This window comes from Lissotriton vulgaris, chromosome 4_2, assembly GCF_964263255.1.
Source record: "Lissotriton vulgaris chromosome 4_2, aLisVul1.2, whole genome shotgun sequence".
NCBI classification, from domain to species: domain Eukaryota; kingdom Metazoa; phylum Chordata; class Amphibia; order Caudata; family Salamandridae; genus Lissotriton; species Lissotriton vulgaris.
In genome coordinates, this window is record NC_141692.1 from 8,472,280 (window position 1) to 8,477,975 (window position 5,696).

Consider the following 5,696-nt stretch of genomic DNA (forward strand, 5'->3'; position numbering starts at 1 on the left):
CTTATGTCATAGGATTACTCATATGCATTTTTTCATGAAAAAACATTGAAAGGAAAAAGCACACACCAAACGTTATTTTTCTGGTTCGCAAAGATGTAATTATTCAATCACTTTGCAGAACATTCGTTTTCTTTAGTATTTAAAAGACGGTTGTCCATATACATTGAGAACGTGATAACAATAAATAAGTGCAGCAGTGAATAGTTGTGATCTGTGACTAGCGGTGACTGTTATGGTGATACAGTTTCGTGACAGATGCAATTTAGAAACACTGGTCCAACAATAACTTCAATTCACTCAAACAGTATTGCAAATCATATTTTTTCTGTTGAGATGTAGTGAGGACCAATTGGTGGATTAGCGTCGACGTTTCGACCCTGCGGTATGGTGCCAGTTTATTTGCAACCGTATCGGGTCTTCATCAGGACAAGAAGGGGGACAACCTAAAATTAGATAAAAGGTGCCTGTTTTAGTGATGGGTGTGTGCATAACTCATCCAAAGACTGGAGAAGCACGGTGGGGCTCGCTCACCTGAAAGAAGGAGGTGTCTTATTCTTAACCTCTGTAAGATGATTGTTCTTCTATTGGATCTTGGTATCTGTAGATTATTAATATCAATCAATACCAACTCTACACATTATTTTAAAAAGCAAGGGGAAGGGTTGACGTTAAGGTTGTCGTTCACATACCTCTGTAAATGAATTTATCACCGTCCGGTGACGAATTCGGGTTTGAAGTGCCGCAGCCGCGATCGCCTAAACAATGGACATGCCTTAATTAGTCAACTTCCTATCAGAATGGGTAGGAATGAACGGTTTAAAAAAGAAAAGTGCGCTAGGTACCCTACCGGTAGCCATGTCACTTATGGTGACCGCACTGTACCAGCCATATGAGTTGTTTAACGGAGGACTTACTTGAGGAGTATGACAGCAAACGTTTGTATCTCTCTCCCGCTCTCGAGTCAATGGGTGGAGGTACCTGTTAAAAGCTGGTTACGTAAGCGTGGGTTTCTCTGGGTCCATCCAAAAGGGCCTAAATACACCAAGACAGTTAACTCTTTCGCTAACAGGAATAGGACATACACAATGTCCACCTTCACAAACTGTAACAGCCAAAACCTTATCTATGTCATCAAATGCCCCTGTCAACTGTTATACGTAGGGCAAACCACCCAACGAGTAAAAAACAGGATCCTCCAACATCAAAGCAGAATTCGGTGCAAAGTCCAGGGTGCCCCACTAGTGGAACATTACAACATGTCCAATCACTCACATGAACACCTGGAATGGTGGGTGTTGGAAAAAATTGAACTACATCAGAGAGGAGGAGACATGTCCTCCATTTTGAACTACAAAGAGTGCCTCTGGATCCATAACCTAGACTCTGTAGCACAGGGGTTAAATAGCCAAGAAGAAACTTGTTTACAAATGAGCAGACTCTAAACAAACAATTGTTTTACAGTTCAGCCATTGCCTGATAATTTAGCAAATGTGAGTAACAGTATACTATGTGATATCTTGTTGAAAATGCCACAATTAGTAATTATGTACTTGTATATTGGTACTCGTTTGCTAGAAACTACAGTACAAACATTTCTTGGCTCAAATGACTGCATCCAGTAGAAGTCCTTAAAAATGAGCAACATCACCCGTACGAGTGATTTTCTACCTCGGCCAATGCAGGCTTTCCCAATAGCCCTGTCATATGAACATGTTCTCCGGGCTTTGTATAAACCCCTACACGTCACAAATGACGTGTTCCACAGACGTAAATGCCACGTTGACGCATATTGTTCCTACAGGTAACACGTCACAATTCCCACTTACGTAATTACCACGTTGACGCAAATCGTTTCAACAGGTAACAACCCCCAACACGTCACACACGACGTGTGTCCCAGGCGTGCACGCCACGCTTACGTAACCAGCTTTTAACAGGTAATCAGACGATACCTCCACCCATTGACTCGAGAGCGGGAGAGAGATACAGACGTTTGCTGTCATACTCCTCAAGTAAGTCCTCCGTTAAACAACTCATATGGCTGGTACAGTGCGGTCACCATAAGTGACATGGCTACCGGTAGGGTACCTAGCGCACTTTCCTTTTTTAAACTGTTCATTCCTACCCATTCTGATAGGAAGTTGACTAATTAAGGCATGTCCATTGTTTAGGTGATCGCGGCTGCGGCACTTCATACCCGAATTCGTCACCGGACGGTGATAAATTCATTTACGGAGGTATGTGAACTGACAACCTTAACGTCAACCCTTCCCCTTGCTTTTTAAAATAATGTGTAGAGTTGGTATTGATTGATATTAATAATCTACAGATACCAAGATCCAATAAAAGAACAATCATCTTACAGAGGTTAAGAATAAGACACCTCCTTCTTTCAGGTGAGCGAGCCCCACCGTGCTTCTCCATTCTTTGGATGAGTTATGCACACACCCATCACTAAAATAGGCACCTTTTATCTAATTTTAGGTTGTCCCCCTTCTTGTCCTGATGAAGACCCGATACGGTTGCAAATAAACTGGCACCATACCGCAGGATCGAAACGTCGACGCTAATCCACCAATTGGTCCTCACTACATCTCAACAAAAAAAATATGATTTGCAATACTGTTTGAGTGAATTGAAGTTATTGTTGGACCAGTGTATCTAAATTGCATCTGTCACGAAACTGTATCACCATAACAGTCACCGCTAGTCACAGATCACAATTATTCACTGCTGCACTTATTTATTATTATCACGTTCTCAATGTATATGGACAACCGTCTTTTAAATACTAAAGAAAACGAATGTTCTGCAAAGTGATTGAATAATTACAACTTTGCGAACCAGAAAAATAACGTTTGGTGTGTGCTTTTTCCTTTCAATTTTTTTCATGAAAAAATGCATATGAGTAATCCTATGACATAAGTAATTGTTTGATCAAAGAAATTGAATACAATCCGACAGAACCACTTTTTGCATACCATGTCTGGTGGGTGAGCATGTTATTTGGCATGTTGTATGTGGGTTTGTTACATACGCATTCCCAGAGTTGTGAGTTGCATGACTGTGGAGTTGAGGTGTGTGGTGTGTTCATTTCGTACTTACCAACGAGCAGAGCATTTGTATCGGTGCCATCCTGGAAGGGCAATTTATGATGGACTGTTGGAAGATGAAGGAATCATGCACACTGCCTGAGCAGTTGGAGACGACATTGGTGAAGAGTCCCTGGCGGTCCACTATTGCCTGCACATTGATGGAATGCTTGTGCTTTCTGTTGTGGTACTTGTGTGCAGTGTCGACAGGTGGCACAAGTAGGACATGTGTGCAGTCTATTGCCCCCAAAACATGCGGGAATCCAGCCATGGCGTAGAAGCCATGCCTGGTCTCCAGCTGTTCCTGCACAGTTTGGGGGAAGTATAGGTACTGGGTTAACATGCTGATGATGGCATCCAGGACAGGTTTGAGGAACTTTGATAGGGCTGGCTATGATACTCCTCTGACTCTGGGGATTGATGGTTGAAAAGTACCAGAGGCCATCAGATGCAGCACAGCCAGCAGCTTTGTCTGCTAAGGGATGTTGGTTGTCCGCTGTGTTGGTACCGTCAGCCTGCTGGCAATGATGTTCAGGAGGCCGAGGATGGTTGTCCTTTAGAGCCTGTAATGGGCAATGACATAGTCTGATCTCATGTCTGTGAGGATGGGGCATTTTCTGAAGGTCTGTGTCTGCGCTGCCTCTGTGGTGGTCTGGGGTGGAGGGCTTGGGGGTGGTGGGGGGGGGTGTTGTGGGCCTGTTGGGGCTCCGAGGTGCATGATCAGTAGCTCCATGGTATCTGATGTTCTTCAGGTGTGGCTGTGGGCTGGGCTCTATTTTGTGGTGCAGGCTGCCGTCCGGCTTTGCACTAGCTCAGAGCAGGTGTTAATTTCCTGCTGCTAACAAGCCTTATCGTATGTTTTGTGGTCGTATCGCAGATCTGGCTGGTCATTTAGAATGCAGCAGAGTGGTGTTGCATGGGACGCCTCCTCTGAATCTCATTAGCGATAGTTGCCAGGGTCGTCTGTGGCGATGATTTTTGCAACTGCTAGCATAGGTAAACTGGTACTATGGGCTGTTCCCACCAGCTTGTGAATTGGGTGGTAACTTTATCGCGACCTTGGCTGCGATGAAGTGCGGTTAACTCGGTGGTAACTCCTTGAGAATATGCCCCGGAGTGTTTGCGAACAATCTGCCAGGTCAACTGGAAATTCGGCTTACTCTTGAAAAGGTCTGGGGATGAAGCCTGTCGTCTCGAACTTGGTGCAGTCTCTGGACTGTAGGGTGTGGTCCTCGGGCCGCTTTTGGTTTGGTTCTCAAACTGTTTTTTTGGTTGGGGTTATATTTGTTTGTTGGGGATAATGCATGTGTCTTGTGTTAAGATGCCTTGTCTAAGTAAATTAGGGTATTTTGGAGGTCGGTGTTGTTCTTCTGAGGCTCGACTAGAAGAGAGCCAGTCTGCGCCTCCGGGGGGTACCGCAAATTATGATGTATAGGTCAAGCACGGCATTGGCCCTATTATGTTTAGCACGTTGTGAAATAAATATACAAGGGACAATGCTGATTTACAGTGGCCGCTTATTGGCTCGTTTGATGAACAAAAATTGAATTTCTTGCTGGACAAATAGTTTGCTAAAAAGAGCAGGCAGTTGATGTTTGATTCTTTAAGAGAATGGCGGAAGGAAGCATATCAATGACGTATGAGAGCAAATATGGAGGCCCGGAAGAGACAGACGCAAAAAATAACGAAGAAAGCAGTGGCCCAGGCATAGAATGTGCAGATAGGAAGTTTGATGAATGTGCAGAATGATGAATGTTATGTTACTAGAGAGGAAGAGAATGTTTTCGTTGAGGAGATATTTGATTTTTGACCCCCACCTCCTTATGCACCTGAATGGATATATCCGACAGTTCCGACATCCCAGTCTTTGGCCCCTAGTGCCGCCCTATTTAGTGTTTCTGTTTCTAGCCCTACTGCCTCTGGTCTGACTCCACCTGCTTCTTCTTTGTTCCTGCAAGTTGCAGGGGCGGTAGCCGTCAGCTCACCTATTCTGTCTACTGACTCTGCTGCTATGCTCCCTTTTACTCCTACAAAAAGAACAATTGATGGACAGAATGCAGATTATTATACATTCACCCCAGTACAGAGACCTGGGCTAAATCCATAGTTTTTTTGCTCACCATGCCTTTCCAGTTTGAACCCAGCCATATGCAAATCAGTCTTGACCCCGCACCCAATGGGAACAGTCCAGCCCGAACTGCCAGGCCAGGTCCTCCATGGACTGGAAACAAGCACCTAGGACCAGTTTCGGGCTTTCAGCCCTCATCAGCCAGGATAACTAGACTCGAGTGGCATGGAGACCACTGGACCCACGTCTGGGCATACCCGTCCCACTCGAGAGACAAATGCAAAAAGAACAATTGATGGACAGAATGCAGAACAATGTTATAAATTCACCCCAGTAAAGAGATCTGGGCCTGAATCCATTGTTTTTTTGCTCACCATGCCATTCCAGTTTGGACCCAGCCATAAGCAAATCAGTCTTGAACCCACGCCCAATGGGAACAGTCCAGCATGAACAGCTAGGCCAGGTCCTCCCTGTACTGAAAACAAGCATCCTAGAACCGGTTTTGGGCTTTCCGCCCTCATCAGCCAGGATAGCTT

At 44.8% G+C, this 5,696-nt stretch overlaps 1 long non-coding RNA gene across 1 annotated transcript; it reads right to left on the bottom strand.

Moving 5' to 3' along the window:
* Positions 1-333: 333 nt before the first annotated feature.
* LOC147718116 (uncharacterized) lies at positions 334-753 on the bottom strand. Its single transcript, XR_015295555.1, has 3 exons — positions 690-753; positions 532-598; positions 334-443 (listed from the first exon to the last, which is right to left on the bottom strand). It is a non-coding gene; the product is annotated as an uncharacterized LOC147718116 (long non-coding RNA).
* Between the last annotated feature and the right edge of the window lie 4,943 nt (positions 754-5,696).